At 37.9% G+C, this 18,344-nt stretch overlaps 1 protein-coding gene across 1 annotated transcript in view; it reads left to right on the forward strand.

Moving 5' to 3' along the window:
* The window catches only part of LOC139773765 (discoidin domain-containing receptor 2), a 113,513-nt gene continuing 95,169 nt past the window's right edge, over positions 1 to 18,344 (forward strand). Inside the window, exon 1 of the mRNA XM_071708473.1 lies at positions 1 to 18. The gene's annotated coding sequence lies outside the window, so the exon portion shown is untranslated. The remainder of the gene's footprint in view (positions 19 to 18,344) is intronic.

Genomic DNA, 18,344 nt, shown 5'->3' on the forward strand with positions numbered 1-18,344 from the left:
CGATTGTGCATCGTATCGGTAAGTAATAAACTATATAATTTTAATCCAAATTGATGGATCCGCAAATATTGTTGATAGATGTCATAGATTTGTAGATCTATTGCTTTGAGTGGAATATGGATAGAATATAAATAAACAAATGTTTAATTCTGGAACCGATAGTTGATTCCAATCAATTTGATCACTTTACTTACCAACAAAGGTTTTCATAGCTAAAGTATACTCGGCATTAAATAATGAATAATAATAGTTTATAATAATTTCTTCAAAGGAGAAGTTGTCTTATCAAATCTATTATGTTCCCGGCCTTTTTGGCCACACACAAGCACGTTCTATAGAAAAATATTCAAGAAATATTTCATCAAAAAAACATTATAAAGATAAATATCAATTTTAATAAAACGCATTTCAAATTGATTGCATTCTCGAATTTATTTAATGCTCAAATAAATAACAAAAAGTAAAAAAAAGAGATAGAAATGAGCATAATTATAAATAAAAATAAAACTTTAAACGTTTTTGAAATTTAAAGCTTTTATTTAAGTTATCTTTCTTCACTGTATTCTCATCTTACGAACAATAAAATAAAATATGTATCATATAAACGATTAAAAAATTAATTGTTATTTATAGAGTAGGGAAAATTTATTAAAAAATTTAGATGTAGTATTTTAGTACTTTCTTTTTTCCCCCCTCCCAAATATATTTTTTAAGTCAAATCTGAAATCTGTGTCTATATGAATTTTCAGAATTAAATATCGTACAAACTGATGCAAGAAAGTAATACTCAAAGATTTTTTTCATACCTGTCGCATGCACGAGTAAAAGAAATGGGAAATACTTTAATATCATGTAAAATATTTTAACCAATAATTTACTTAAAAACAATTTTTCAAAAATAATTTTATTTTATAAAAGAATTCTAATTGTTATAATAATAGGTATATATCAATTCAATTCTTCTAGAGCACCCGTTTTATTCTAATCTTCTTACCACATTGAGCATATAATCTATCCATCTATATTTATTAATAACTAGCTATTACTTGTATTACTTGAAACAAAGCGTATACTATCCATCTCTGCTCCCCTAAATGCAACCGTTCTCCACGATTATTATAATTCGCGATTGTTAATTCAAGCGATTTGTTAATTCCCACGATTAATAATTCGTACGTATCGAGGCGACTATCTATTGAAACAAATATTTCGCGTATATAATTTATCCATTTTTTATCAAAATTCAAAGCAATCGATAATGTAAATTATTAACTGCCCCGTTCTGTTACAATTTTTATACGGGCGGTAATTACAGAGGTAATATGGTTGATTATTCTTTCTTTTGTAAAATATTCTACATAATTAAATATTTTATAATAAAAATATAAAGAAGTTACTTTGACCAGTCGCGAGTGGATTTTTCGAATTTTTCCAAAAAATAATATAACATATGTAAACGATTCAAATAATCAATTCTCGGGCATTTGTATCAATGGCAAATAATTATGGGTAAACGCGATAAAATGTATTCATGCGAAGACGGATTGGCTAAATTGTTACATTTCCGTGATACTAGTTATTCTCCTATTATCCGCGTCTCGTTATCGCTACCAAACAAACGAATATTCCTTGTAAATGGGAATTGTTATTCATGCTGAAAACGACATTCATACAAATGGGAAAAACTGCGTCAAATTTGTCGATTCTCGCCGTGGTATATATTCGAATGCTGCGTGTTTTTGAGTATCATACAAACGCTTAAAATGCGTAACAATGGTGTTGCTGATTCGTTATTAAATTTCTCTTATTTCCTGAATATACAGTCTGGTAAATATAATTGTTTAACATTTTTCTTTTCTTTTTTTACATTTTCATATATGATTCTATTGACGTTAAAAAAGAAGTAGCTGATATATTGTTTTTTAAATCAAATTATCAGCTGACGTTGAATACAAAGTATCGACAACGTCGATCAATTTAAATCAAATACACTGTAATATTTAAGTACTTGTATATTCTCCGAGATAATCATGTATATACTCTATAATATATATTCCAATATTGCATCAGCAATATGAGATTTAAGTTACAGAGTCATATGAAACTCGATAAAAATGTCCAGGTAATTGAGTTACTTGAGTCACTTAAAAATAAAAAATATTACGACATTTCACAATATTGTTGCGCCCGTGCTGAGACACCCGTTGCGCGCTGAACTTCGCTCACGAGAAGCCTGAACTTCGCTCACGAGTAGCTTCAAGCCGAAGCGCGTCCCTTGACAACGGGACATATGGATTGGTTGATTTATTATCGCCTGTCAGATTTATCTGGAGATTCGAACCGTGTTCGGACCTGTTCTCCAAACCTTCTCTGTATTTCCTGAATAAACCTGAGTTCCTCCTTTTAAAAGTGTGCTTCCTTTCTTACGCGAATCCGGGAGTGCGCGGCGCGAACGCGAGTGCTTGAGATTAGCGGAGCGCAGCGCAACAATATTGAATAATAAATTAGAGACAAATAATAAAGAAGGTACAAATAAAAATACTGCTCAACGTATCTCGAATAGATTTAAAAGTGTTGCTGATATTGACAATTTTACAAATTTTTCATGCTTCTCAAAATCCTTTCTTTGGAAAGTTATCCTGCCTGATTATTTAGTTATCTACCTGGACCATATTTAGTGCCAAACTCATACAATTGCACGGACGGATGTTGCTGCTGCTACATTGTATACCGAAAGATAATCGATCGTTTATAGCGGCTGTAAATTCCCGCGCGTGTACCGTTAGGAAATATCGCTCGTGGCAATAACCAATTCGTTGTAACGCTGGAAAATTTCATTTCCACCCGTCGCCAGAAAGCGGGAGCGAGGAGGTCCCGCGCCGTTAAATATATTGCTATAATATACAATCGACCGTTAGAAATGCGCGTGAAAGTCACCGGTAAAACGCACTAGATTCGGCTAATCTCCGCCAAGTAAGTAACACGCGACGTTGCACGGCATTGTACGGCCCCCATGTTGTTTACAATTTATTTCGACGTGGTCAAATATCGGCAAGCCAAAATTTCCAGACAAACGCGCGCTCTCGCATATTGCATATCGAATATTCGCTGTTTGAAGAGATTCTAAAATGCTATTTGCTCAATCTCTACGAATGACGAAATATTTGACGCGCCTGTTCCTATACTAAAAGAGAAACGTAACGTATCTGCCTAAATATTTCATCGCACACATTCGGTTTTTTACGATTTTCCGCATCCAAATGTACGGAGTGAAAAATCGAAGGGACGGAGCAGCAGCCCGCATCACATTCCTCTTCGACGTTTAATGGAAATGAGAAATTTCGCAAAAGGGGGGAAAAGCGAGAGAGAAGGCTGCGCGGGTAATATATTTTAGTATAATAGTATATATACCCACGATAATATAAATTATATTAAACATCGCCGACCCAATAATAATCCGTAATGACCCTAGCTAGCTCGGCGCGGGCCAACTGCACCCGCGGGTTTTATTATGTATCGGAGAATATGGAGAATAAGGGGGAGAGGGAATTTCGTGAAGTACCGGACTAGTATTCACATTAATTTTCTTAATTTGAAAGTAACAACGGCGGCTAGTGCCGTTTGCACCTGCTGCTTCAGTAATATAGAGAAAAAGAGGTGCGTACGAGGTACGCAGTATGTTTTATATTTTATTTAGCTTGTGTATGTTATACTATACATAGACACATAGAGAGAGGATAGAATATTAATATATTCATTAAGTGCATTATTGCTTTAACTGACTATTGCGTTATTGTTACTTATTGCGCGCATTTTTGTATTTCGTACGCATCCCTAGAAATATCTGCTATAAAGTTCCCGACATTGTTAGAGAGCAATCGAATCTATCTTAACCGTGACGCTTCGTCGTACGAAAAAAAAAGCACGAACGGAATTATTGGATGTTTGCTCGTCGGGGAAGTAGCTTAACGGATGAGAACGTGAGCAGACTTTCGATGCCGCAGAAATAAACGGAAGACACGGAAGTTCTCATTCCGCCGCGCTATCCACTCGGGCTATATTTCCCGAACTTTAAAAAGCTGCGGAATTGTCACGAGAATGATCAACGGATCGAATATCGCGTTTCTTCGTGCCGCTAAAAATCTTATTCGCGTAACCAATCGACTTTCGCAATATAAAAGGATCCCTTTTCCATCAGACATTGAAGCATTATATAAAACATGTCAATGTATATAAGAAGACTTTGAAAAATTATATAATATACGAGGTGCTTTTGTGAAAACACTATAATAACAACTAAATACGATTTTTCAAAATATCTCAAGTAGCATAATATATAATTGCAGCAGGTGAGCTTTCCGTTTTAGATTTTGTATTCAGAATAAAAACTTTTGTCATTTATCTATCTTTTGTACTTTTTCTGAGCCCCTTATACAATGTTGACATGTTAGACTGATATTACAGTAGCAATAAAAGACGATTTTAAGATCTAATACAAAATACAATACAACGTTAATAAAATGCGCTTTCGTCGTGAAATAATATGTAACGTATGCAAAATACAAAATGCGAAAGATGAAATAAAAAGGAAAGCATGAGACAAACAATTTTATGATAGACACGCAAATTTTAGCAGTAACATAAAATCCCCGTCAATTCGAAAATTGCATGGGCACGACGTAGTTTTTTGCTTCATGTAAATTTCAATTAAAACGATATATCGCGAATAAATATCATACGACCGTTTTATTCTCTCAAAACAACGAGGCGGGTATGCGGCCTGTGTTTCCGCACAACGAAATGTTTTCCGCCCTCACCCCCCATTCGCGATTACTCAATTAAATTAACCCAATCCGTCGGCCATACGCCGGCCGGTGGCTTCCCTTTTATCTCTTGGAAAACCTTGTTCCTTCATTGCCCAACGAACATCATACGTTATTGATTGTGTACTATAAACGAGTCGCGTCATGCTAATAAGAAATTTACACAACTCGGAACATATGTATATAGGTACGGATCGCGTCATGATGAAACATTTAAAGTCACTCGATAAAAGAATTTTTATAATAATTTATTGTAAAAAGGATATGGAATGTATCAACCGTATAGACATAGAAAGTTAATTATTTGGAATCAAATATGGAGAGTCCCTTGTCCGCAGGTATCTCCATTGCAGCTTGAAAGAAAACAGTTTAAAAACCGGTTTCGCGCCTGTTCACCGATTCACCGCGTACATCAGCGAAACGTCGTATTCGCTATTGTTTGCTTCGGCGGAGTTTTGGTTGCTCAATGACCAAGCGGTAAGTAGTCCGCGAATAAACGAAACTGTATTCTCGCCGCGCGATTGTCGTTCATAGAAAATGAAAGCTGCACGAATTCCGTTTATCGCGTGTATATGTAACGCGAGTTGCTATAGAGGAATCTCCGAAGCTGCCAGAGATGCGATACCTATATAACAAAGGCGAACAAAGACTCACCGTCGATCCGCCCGGATCGCGGGGAGATCTTCTCGCAAAGTTCCTAGCGAGCCCGGCGCTACTCTCGACAATGAAGTCGAATGTATCGCGCGTATAGCGCTGTTCGCTTGTATATACCGTATACGTAATAATACACGTGAATACGAAACAAAGTTGTAACATTGTCAATGGCTGCTTTTCGCCAGCCGATGTAGCTGAATGAAAGATGAAATCACTTCCAATGGAAGTAGCTTAATGAAATTCATACGCTCTGACCGACTGAGATAGGTTTTTTTTTCTCGCACACGCGAACGCGGGCGGACTATGTTCCATTAATTTTGGATCGAGCGACGTTGATCTACGCAATATCAACTCCAATCTGCTAAAAGCAACTCAATTCGCCATGCGGTATCGGATTGCTAAAAACCATTCGTTTTCACGGAAAATTTTTAAAATGTTCGTTCCATTATTTGCGAATATATAGAGACAAGACATAAGATATTTATATAGCGGTTGTCTCGCAATTTTATTATTCTTATTCTTAATATATCTTCCGATCAATTAATTCTTCAATAATTTTTTTCAACAATTTTCGTAGCTTCGAAATATAAAAAAAAAACAGATATATAAACCGGCTTGAAAGGTATTTCAGTCATTTTTATGCGAGCAAGTACGTCGCGACAGTATTTCTTTCTTGAGACTCTGCTCGCGTTAGTGACATACATGCACACAAAAAGACCAAGAAGATACTCCATGACGTGTATAAAGACTGTAGGATACTCGTATAATTTAAGAGTTAAAGAGAAGTCGGAAAGAACAGCTGAGGCGCTAGAGAGAGATAGAGTTATGACCTAAAAGCGGGACGGTATAAAAGCGAAGAAGAGAAACAGACTATGGTAACGAAAGGCAAAATTCACCTTAAAATTTGAATTGTAACAGTTTTTCCGAAAAGCGTTGGATTATTTTAAAAATAATAAAGAAATCGAAACGCGTCGTAAGCTCTGTGCCATTATTAATTTTATTATTATTAGAAAACTTTCCCTTTGTGATGCAACTTATATTTGTTATTTGCACTCTCATACATTTTTTTATAATAAAACGCGTTACAAAGTGAAATTATTTTTATAATATTAAAATTATTATCTCTTAATAGATGCAGCGCAATATTGTTGAACGGACTAATGTTATTGAGACAGCATTTTATAATTACATAAAACCTATTGTTCGTTGAAAAGGTTAAATTACATCGATGCTTAAAGCATCAACTTCTTTTATTATTGTCTGCGATACATATATGCGATAGAATCGTAGAATCGAATATCTCAGTTATAGCATGAATGTGAGTATGAGTAAAACTGTTGCAGTAAATGCAATTGAACGCTACCAATTTTGGAAAACGTACCTCTCGAGTTACACGCACGAAGTTAGACAGGTCGAATTGCAAAATAAATTTATTGGGCTCGGTTGCGTGCTAAACATTAGCGAAATTAAATGATATAGTAAATATACGTTCCGCTGTAGGTATTACGATTGCCATTAACTGAAAACCAAATCAAAATTAACCAGTCGGTCGCGATGATTAAAAAATTATCTCCTTTTATTTACGGATTTTGTCCCAAAAATCTCCGCATATATATGTTTATATTTATAAACATATTTATATTTGTACATATTCGATATTATCGATTATTACATGAAGTATGAAATCAAAATTAAATCTTCTCTTATACGTGTAGCAGATAGAGAGATAATCACGTATTAAAATCCTACCACCTAATATGCAACGGGTTAATTTCGATTTGATCAAACTTCTCGCGTATGTTCTGTAATATTCATTTTCTGATAATCGACATGAGAATTTCAAAAGACATTGACATTAATTTTATATCTGAATAGCACATAGTGCGATTGCCATGTTAAACATAATTATGACACGGAGCTGAATATAATCCTATGGACTACAGTTGAACTAAAATCATTCCATCGTGTGAAATTGGATACTTTTAACGTTACGTTATAATAACGTCTGCATTACATATAACGGATTTAAAACTGCGCACAGTAAAAACACGCCACATATCGAATTTCTGGCGCACCATGAAGCTTTTCAGAGCCTACAAATATATATTTTAATCTTTTTCTCCACTCTACACGGATTAAAATCAAACAAGAGCTGCATGAAAATATTTGTGTACGTTTATACCACTTGCAAAATTTTTGAAATTTAATTTCGTATTCAAAAACACATTGCAAATATGATATCGCATATGATGTAAAACATTTTAATTTCCTTATAACACGCCACTTTGATTCATATATAATGCCTGATGATTAAGACTGTTTTAAAGTAAAACTTCAATACACATATGTTAAATATATACATATACACATATATATTATATATAAATTAGTTCCAAGTTACATTTTTCTCAGATTAAATGCATTTAATATTGATTAACATTTATTGCCAATATTTTTCAACGATTGAGATACAATTCTAAGAAGATAATATTGGGTATGCCTAAAAAATTAATTACGGTGTAATATATTTTTGTCCGATCTATATATTGACAATCGATATTTGTTCCGCGCCATTCCCATTTAATATTGACAACTGAATTTGCCATTACAATTTTCTGAAACAAAATCGGGCTGTCATTTTCGCGGGTATCGGTGTTCTTGCCGAACGATTATTTGTTATCTGTAATGTAAATACACAGAGTGCAATGTCGTGCTATGCATCGTTCTGTTCGCCCCTCCCCCCCTCTCTCTCTCTCTCTCTCTCTCTCTCTTTCTATCTAGCTCTGAGTACACATAAAAGCTCTTTTGGCCAGTGCTACTGCCATTTATACAAGAAATGTGATAGTATATTTTACTGTTTTTAAGATTCTTCCTGCGTTCTAAATTAAAGAGTTTTAATTAACAGAATTTTAATTAAAATTTATAAAAAGTTTGTATTTTTTTAAATTAATTCCTAGATGATTAGCATTAGTTATTGAGCTGTATGAGTTCAACGTAAAAGTCATCTATTTATTTAAACGCACTCAATCCTCGGGAAAATTATTTCGCGTAATGCCTCCGTGCCTTTATTATATAGAAGCTGTCGAGCAGGAAGTCGTGCGAGTCGACCCGCGGTCGACTTTCTCAAGTCAAACCCCAATCGCAAAAATAGCCCGCCATGCGGCGAAGTATAGAAGAGTAACCCACGCGACAAAGGCGAGGAACGTAAAGAGATTCGCGTCGAATGCCACGGGGCGCGTAGTAGGTACCGCGATTTCATTTTAAGACGGGAAAATTTCTTGACAGCGCGAGCACACAGAAGAAATAATGCGGATAAAAGCAACGAAAAGCAGACAAATCCTTCGTGACTCGCTACGTTTGTACAGAAAATGCTGTCCCTTTCTTTCGTTTATTCGTAATTTAAATCTTCTCCAGGAGCGTCCGTGTTTCTTCGTCGTCTTCCCGGACAGGGAGATACGAAATCGCGCGCGACGCATCGCTAAGCCGAATGATTTAAGCTAAAAACGACCGACGATTTTTGAACGGCATCTCTGAACGCGCCATGTCTTAGGGCGTTGCGAAAAAACGCTGAAAGATGAAAAGATGGGAAATCGCAGCTTTCACCGGTGAATGCAGTCGGCAGTCTCGCAGCGTACATGGATTTAATCCCGGTCGAGAGGGAATTTTTAACGACAGGACGAGGAACGCGACGAAGTGGAGTCGAGTTCTAACGTAACCGAGGGCCGATCGATGTTCGAGCGAACGTGACTAAACCTTTTTTTTCTTTAAGCGAAGGGGGCGAGAATCGAGACGACGCTCTTAACGTCGTCCCTCTGTCCACCCACTCCCCGCGAGAAATGAGGTGCAGGTGCGAAAATTCCATTTCCTTCTGTGCGTCATACGGCGCGCGTCCGCACGATTTTTGCTTTCAGCATGCGTACACGCTTCTAAATGGTCTCAAGTGAGGAGAGGATCTTTCGTTGTAAATGTATAAGATGATCCTTTAACAGCCCCAAAGACTCTTTTGTACACTTTACGCGTCCCGCACAGACCCGTAACTAAAAGGAGTGCGAAAAGAAAAAACGTATTTATATGCGAGACATGATGAATTGTGACTTTGCGTTTACGCGCGATACATCATTCATTATTTTGCGTCGTATTGCGTCGTACGTTTTTCTTTTTTTTCATGTAATACACGCGCGTGCGATTTTATTAGGTCGACCCTTAAAACTTCTTTTTTTCAATGGCGGTACGGAAATAATTGCCGAGGGGACATTCTCTAAGTAATTCCTTACCTTTGAAATTTACTTCAGTGATAGTACGACCACTTTACGCTTTGCCCCATCAAAACTAATGAAAGCATTTACTCTCAAAGCGACCGACTCGCCGGCACGATTCGCTTTCATATTCTTGAATCTTAATCACGAGAACCTGAAATTCGAGATTCCATCCTTATAAAATTTGAATTCATGATATTGGTGTCGAATGAAAAAGTACCATTATGAGGGATATTCTAGCGGAAAGTAATATTACATCAAATGTTTCCATTTTTATTGTAAGAAATATTTCAAAAGTAGATTAAAAACTACTATAGAAGATAATTAACTTAATAGCGAATATATGTAGGTATAAATGATCGATTACAACATCAGAGCATACATTGCATGTAATATTTTTTAATAAAGTAAAAACTTCATTATTATATTATTATAAAAATAGCAATAATCATAATTACTTATACCTAATATTATAAAATATTAGTTCAAATTTAGGAATTTTTTATAACTATTGATTATATATTGTTGCAAAATATTGCAACAATATGATCAATACACTCTGAATAATCCTATTATTAGAAATAATTGTACCAAATTTAATGCTAGGAACATACATTTCTGATTATTTGCAATGGATCACTATGTAAAGGCACGCGCAGATAAACGATATTTTTTAAAACGATCAAACGTCTTTTTAAATCCCAAGCACGAAAACGTCTTTCGCTTCGTCAGCGACTGAACACACTGCGCGAACACGAGGTCATCAATAACATATCCGATCTCTACAACATTCGCAAGGGTTTCGTTGAGGACTGCTGACCAACGCGCGGAGTAGGTCTCCCCTATTTTTTTTTCGCCTCGCACCCTCATCGTGCCGTCACGTGATACGTCGTGCACGCGTGTGCTCGCGTGACATATGTGAGAACCGGCGCGGCGGGGAGAGCGGTGGATCGCGCATTAAATCACAGCCTCGCCTCGCCTCGCCAGAGGAAAAGCTCACGGCGCTCATTGTTGCCTTTTAACGCTTTGCGCGGCGCGCTATAGCTGGCACCGACTCGCTATCCGCGATAATGCAACCGCAAAGTGTGTACTTACCGAGATTATTAAATTTCGGGATGTGGCGCGCGCGCGCGCGCTCGCGCATGCACCCCTTCCCCCTTAATTTCGGAATTGCCGCGTAGGTGCAACCCGTAACTACCGCCATTCGAACCGATGTGTTTGTTTTACGAATCCGCACCGGCGCGGCGCGGCGCGCACGTAACGCGGTAATACCGTGTAATGTGAAACGCAAAGCGCATATATTACGCCGCACAATGTAGGCCAGACGCACCGGTGAACGGCCAGTTAAGGAACATTGTTAGATATTTCGTCGAGCATTTCGCTAAATGAAAACATTGTTCTCCCCCGTTTACCTGTCGCAGTAAATGCAACGGTATTTGTCGGCGCGGTATCGCACAGCTGAAACGTAATCTAATTGACACCTGTTAACAATGCATATTAATACACCGTGTGTGCGATAACCATTGTTGATAATTCTCATAATAACATTATAGGAAACATATCGTATTAATCATTGACATAGCGACGCGGATGTAGAAATAAAGCGTTGCTAATTCCAAATAACTAAGATATATATATCTATACACACGGAATAGTTTGCCTAACGTTATCGTTTAAAATATTTATTGATATAATTTTGCCGTGTATAACTCCATCAAAGCATCGGATATAGAAAAATTAAATTTTGATCATAAATCTGTCGAAATTAAAAAATTTCGAAATTAAAAAATTTGTTTTCAAACTCATGTATAAAAAGCTGCTTCAGGTAGTGATATCAAAAAGGATTGTCGTTTTGTAAACCGATAACGATAAGAGAAAGTTGATTCAATATTATGACAAACATATCGAACATGTATTTCGTAAAAGCCATTATCTTACAACAAAAATATACTATAAATATACTATCTGAGGACCCTTTTAACGATTGAAAAATTTATTTATCTAAAAGACGGGAAGCAACTGCATATAAGCGAAAAAGTTGATTCGAATATTTAAGAGATGCAGCGTACTTGTGTCGTGCCGTTTTATATTCATTAAAGGAGGCAAAGTAGAAGCAAAGCGCCTTAAAGCACAGGCGACGACACTCAGCGTCTCGGCAAAGCGCTTGTTTTTGTACCGTGAGATGGTGACGCATCGTTTCTTTAATTCGTTCCATTTCTCCCGTAGTAAGGTATCGCGTTTCCATCGGTTTTCGCCGTCATTTGAGTTTGAGATGCGTAGAGAGAACACTCGAAAGGTAAGGAGAGCTACGCCGGGTAAAACGTGAATGATCAAGCTCGGGATGTCTTAAGATTTAGAGTTATAAATCGACATCCTTGCCGTTCCGGCGAATGCCTCTCCGAAGAAGAGTGAATCAAAGCGGCGAAAACATCTTTTGCCGCAACGCATGTACTACATATGTAGCGACTTCGCGCGCAAGCTGTGCTCGATTAAAGCTCAGTGAGTCGTGGTACAGGGTACACCCCTTTGTCGTAACACTTGTTGAGGGAGGAAATCGAGGCAGGAAAAGCAGAGCTTTCTTAAAAATAATATCTCTCTCATATTCTAACACACCGCAAGCGGTCAAACCTATTCTCGAATGACTTAAAATCGATTTCGAAAATACAGGAGCTTCCAGGAATCGTCGAGTGTTTTAATAATAGAATGTACATAATTAATATTTCCAATATTGTTCCTTTCGTTAAAGCGCACATTTATTTCCAGAAAAAGAAGTACTGCTCCAAATTAATATTATATAACTTTTACTCTTATAATTTAGTCTCAAAGAAAAGAGGTAAAAGTAAGCGAGAAATCAGAGTGATAGAGAGAGAGAGAGAGAGAGAGAGAGAGAGAGAGAGAGAGAGAGAGAGAGAGAGAGAGAGAGAGAGAGAGAGAATCAAGTAATAAAATTTTATTTTTAATCTGCCAGCCGCGCTAATACGCCAATACATGCATTATGTTGGCATGCATAATGAGGTAATATTGACGTCAGAAAATATTTGATCTTCTTTTTATTTGATCCGATGTGTAACACGATATTACGCTGTTACGGACAGGAAAGTCAGGAAAATTGCGTGTCAGTTGTACGGAAAAGGTCGACTCTTAAAGCGCATACATAACATGAGTATACTGCGCGAAGACTACGTAAAGATAGTACCCAGTTACGAAGTAGTGTAGCATTATACAAACGCACGCGTCTCTCTCTCTCTCTCTCTCTCTCTCTCTCTCTCTCTCTCTCTCTCTCACACACGCTCTCTCTCTCTCTCTCTCTCTCTCTCTCTCTCTCTCTCTCTCTCGGCAACAACGTTCTGTAACTAAAGCGATATTATACGATACCGGTTCTAGCCGCGGTAACTAAATTCAATTTGGAATACCCCTTTTCAGCGGAACTCCTTTCGTGCACACGCATACGCATATTATTATCGCTAAATTAACTCTAAGTAAGTAGCATTATTTTAGCCGTTCATTAGTAACGATGAGCAAACCTTCGCCACTACTCAACTTTAACATTTTGCATGTAATTACATTTACAAGATTTCCAGTTTCTAAAATGGGATTAGAACTTCGCAAATCTTTATTTTAGATAACACCTGTTAAACACCAACAATAAATTATTTGCGAATAAATAAATTTTAATTATTTGCTATTAAGCGTTGATGATATATTGTAAGTTCTTCTTTGTCAAATAAAAAAAAACCAGTAATATCGCGCACGTTACTATAACCGACTGAGCTTTAACTTGTCGAAAAGTATCGTAAATTAACAAATCAATTACGTGCTTAAAAAGAAAGCAAACGCAGCATTTTCTAATTAAATCAGAATGTATCTTCTTCATAAATTACATTCGCGAAATAACATTTTATTAAAAAATGACAAGTTAAACATAAATGTATGAACAATATATTTTGATAATATCGTAATTATAAATAATCCCTCCGTAATCATATTTATATAGTTATATTTATTTATAGCATAACGTAAAACAGCATGATTTATAATCGCAATTAGCAGAGCGATAGTCAAAGAACAAACGTGGAAACGTCTGCGTATTCTTGAGCTTGAATGCGAGATGCGCTTCGGCGTGGCAGCGCGGCGGCGCGGCGCGCGGTGCAAACGAGTCACCGTCCTTTAAAACAGCGCAGCTTAATGACGCTCATTTATTCACCTGTAACGGCTGTAACCCGAAGGCACTCGGTATGTACTGCCGTCTCATCTGCTCTACTAAGCTCGCTTGTATATGTCTGTAATTCTATCCCGTATTTACGAATGAGTAGAGAACCGATGCTCATCTGGCGGCAATCTTCCTGCCCGACTATATTTCCATATTATATGCAACACTCTGCCATATAATATATATACATATATACACGCGTACATTATCTTCAGACTATAGATTTTCTATAGAGACCGCCGTGCTTTCGTTCTATTACATACCGCCGCGCTTTCGTTCGCGCATCAAGGGTGGTTCCGCTCGATGTGGAGCATATTATCCTGTCCGTCCATCTAGCTCGAAGTTAATACGGTTTAATGTGTTTTGATGATTCCGCGGAAGCTTGAAGCTTTTTATTTTCATTAGTCGTATGATGGGGAAAAACTAAAAAGTAGTTTAACTAGGATTTCTGATTTTTGCTTTCGTAGGATACCTACGTTTTAATACGTTACAGCAGAAACAAAATAGGGGTAAGCAGTACAGTTGTTGGCCACTCTAGAATGATTGACCACAACCTAAAAAATTAAAGATTATGAAGAAATACTATTAAAATGTTTAAAAGTGTTTCTTTTAAAAGTGTATTTATAATTAAAAACATTTTAATAGTATTTCTTTATAATTTTTAATTTTTTAAGATGTGGCCAATCATTGTAGAGTGGCCAACAACTGTACTGTTTATCCCTACAATATAAAGAGTATAATTTATACTTAGAGCACGATTTATATACCAAGTAACGCTAAAATGCATTCTAATTTGCTTTTCCGCGCACTGTAAAGAACAGGCTCATGTTATAATATTCCCTGGAAAGAAGCCAAGACGCAAGTGCTCACACTTCGATCTGCCAGTAAAATATGCGATTCTAAACACTCTCCCCCTCCCAAAATTCCGCATATATTTCCGTGCGGATTTATAACAGAAGAACCCTCGGAATATTTCACTCAAGTACCAATTTTATCGAAGCGTTTCGTAAAAACATAAAACCGGCGAATAAAAAGGCGGAATATCGCACGTTTCCTAAGTCGCTCTAAATGTTTTTCATCATCCCTGACACAGAAAAGTAGCCGTGTACTTACACACCGCGACAGCACAAGTTTCTACATGCGAAATCGAAGCTGAGAGCACACAGGCGAGGAATCTCGTAAAGACCGAGGAGAGGGTACATGTGCGACATACAAAGTAAATTATTGCTATCTACCGCGGTGTAATAGAAGAACGTACAATAAGGTTTTCTGGAGGCTAGCCAATAACCGGGCTATCCGGGAAAGCATATACGTACATCCATATGTGTACACGGCGCCCACACGGAAAGCTCTGGCGGCATTTCTGCCCTCTGGTACTCATAAAGTCAGACGAGTATTCGAAAGTGCATCCACGCTTAACCCCCCCGAAATCGACTTTCCTCACGCTTTCACGCTCGCGCCGCGCCGCGCGACGGCTTTCACGATCCCCCGGCAAACATCCCGGAAACAAATTTTCACGCGAGGCTAGCGTTCGCACGTGTGACCCATATTTTCCGGCGGCGCGGGCGCGGGCGCGCGCGCGCGCGCGCGAAAATCGATAGTTTCTCGAACTGTGAGTACACAATTCGATTTACCTCGTTTTACTCGTAAAATCGTCCCCCTCATCCGGGCAAACGCAAACGCGAATATATATACGCCGGCGTGCCTCTCGTCCTTACGTACACGGCACTCTCATTGGTATGCGAAGACACGCTTTCGTTGCGCGACCAACGAACATATCTCGGTTCTGGAAGGCTGGAAAGTGACGTATGTCTGTTCGCGTGCTGACTAGTCGACGGTATGGATCTGTTTGGTTGCTGGATGGGCATGTACCAGATAACCCACTACTTCCCAACGCCGCGCCGGTATATAGCTCACGTTTTATATCCAACTCTTCCCTCTGATAGGGTAACTTCATATACGTCTTTCTTCTCGCGTCGCACCGAACGCTGCTTATCTCTTTCCGCATTTACCCGGACAATACAAGTCTTTTACCAGCTACCGATATAATATATTGTTCGTTTTACATTTCTGCGATCTGCAGTGATACCGTCAATTAAGTCGTTATTAAGTTTAAAATATTATTATCTTATATATTTTTTAGAAATGTACAACACTGTGTATTTCAAAGAAAAAAAAAGATTTTATAATATTTCTTTTTAACAAGGAGAATATATTGTTTTATTATATCGAGCATATGGTTTATCTAATCAATCTAATGTATACAATAGAAAATATCGTGTGTTGCTATTTTCATCCAACTCGCGATGCCACCCTATCTTTAGAAAAAAATTTTTCCCTTCTTCTTTTGACTGATTGTTCAACATTTACCAAGTAAGATATGGATATCTTTCAATTTCGATTTATCAAAAAAGTGACAGCTGTATGTGTGTGAAGAAGCGATGGTGTCATGCACACATAGGATGGATAACCCTCTATATCATCCTTTAATCCCACTTACTGCTCCCTTTAGGGTAGGCGCAGTCCGTGATCAAACAGGTGCAGATTCTCGTGTCGTACTCGTTTTGCGCGAATTTTGCCAAACGTACACATTTTGTTGTTTATTTGGACAATAAAGATATAACGTTATCTTTTTTACGTAAAAATATGCAACGTATATCCAAAGGAATCTTATAACTTCGTGCAAAATTATAATGAATCCTCTTGTGAATTAATGCCTATAATGCATGCCGGTTTGTACACGGAAAACACATTAAATTAATTTCAAAATTCTAATATCCTATTGATCCGGTATATAGCTTGATTCGACAATTACACCAAATGAGACGCAGTAGCAGTCACCAAAAGCTGAATGCGTCCCTTCTGGTGCGCCGCGATGTTGCGGTCGATGTAATTCAATTAAGCTGTTGCTATTGTCATCCACTGTTGCTCATCCTCCAGAAAGGGGGATTCGACTGCGAAGATAACTTTAGAAATACACGCTACATTCTGTATTTGCGATATTGTGTTCTGTCACTCAAATTGTCGTCTATTTACACACCGAGATATTTTCGGCATTCCACCATAGTCTCATATTAACTCGTTCTTGCAACATTCACCATCTCGCGAAATTGGCTCGAGATTCGTTACAGTCTCTCGGTTCCTCGACGTGCATGCAATAACATTGTTTCACGTATGCGACGGTGTTCTTCCTCTTCTCCCCCCCCCCTACTCTCCCCCGGACCGTCATTCCCCATTTGTTCGATACAAAAGTATTGTACGCGAGACGAGACACGGGCCCCATGAAAAGCACTCGACGCGTCCCATCGAAAGGAGTGCGCTCCACACGCTGACGCGTGTTTCCATATACGTTACGCGTGACGCCAGCATGCTGCTTACTGCAGCAGGACAATAAAAGCGATCCGTGCTTCCCCCCCCCCCCGGATACCTTACTTCCCCTCACCAAGGCTTCGCGTGTCAGCAGCGGGGACATTTCCATTTTATTGGACGGTAGAAACGAGTATCGCGAGGGACAACTGACTCGGCCCTGGAATATATAGGAATCCGAATTGGGTGACGTGCGGGCACTCCAGGACACCGCTCCTGAGCCGCGACGCATCGTCTGCATGCCTGTCCTGACCGAGAACCACGAAACGGTTGTTGCGCGTTCACTTCTGTACGAGCATATGTGCTATGTGCTACGTGCATAGGGTGTGTAGAAAACTCGGGGAGCGGTTTGAGAAACGATAAGATTTTAAGAAAGTCTTAAACTAAAATTATAAATATGAAATATCATCTTCGTGCGTATGAAAATATGATAGTCTTGTAAATAATGTAAATGAAAGATATTAAGCAAAATAATTGAATAAGGGCGGTATTCATAGTCGGATCTTATTTTAAGACTGTCTTAAGTAATGTCTTAAGATGCTAATACGGCTATGTGATTTTGGTTCATAACATTTTAAGATGGTTTTAAATGTAAGATTCGACTATGAATACCGGCCTAAGTATTTTCCAGAAATAAATCCTCAAATATACAGTTTTATCGATTCCCTGTTTCTCGTAATATGATATTGTCTACTAGAAATATAATCTATCTATAGGAAAGAGAGTGCTTCGAAGTATACATCGACCAAATTAGAATCCAATAAGCAACGATGTCAAATTATCACTGCAAAATATACTATTTTTGTTCACTGACGTAAGCAAAATTCTTTATAAAGATATCTTTTACGAAGATTTGTAATTGGATTAGAAAGGACAAACGGTGCAACAAAATGAAGAGGCGGTCCGACGTGATGGTCGCGCATAAAGAGGACCGCTTGATAACGCGTAATTAAGACTCGGTGTAAAATTGCCGGTCCGGGGCGTCTCAGCCCTGCAAGGACTGCAAGGTTTAACGCTATGGAAGGATATTTCCGG

Source organism: Temnothorax nylanderi, unplaced genomic scaffold, assembly GCF_030848795.1.
Source record: "Temnothorax nylanderi isolate EJ_2023f unplaced genomic scaffold, tnyl_v1.0 TNYL_tig0068_pilon, whole genome shotgun sequence".
Classification (NCBI taxonomy): Eukaryota; Metazoa; Arthropoda; class Insecta; order Hymenoptera; family Formicidae; genus Temnothorax; species Temnothorax nylanderi.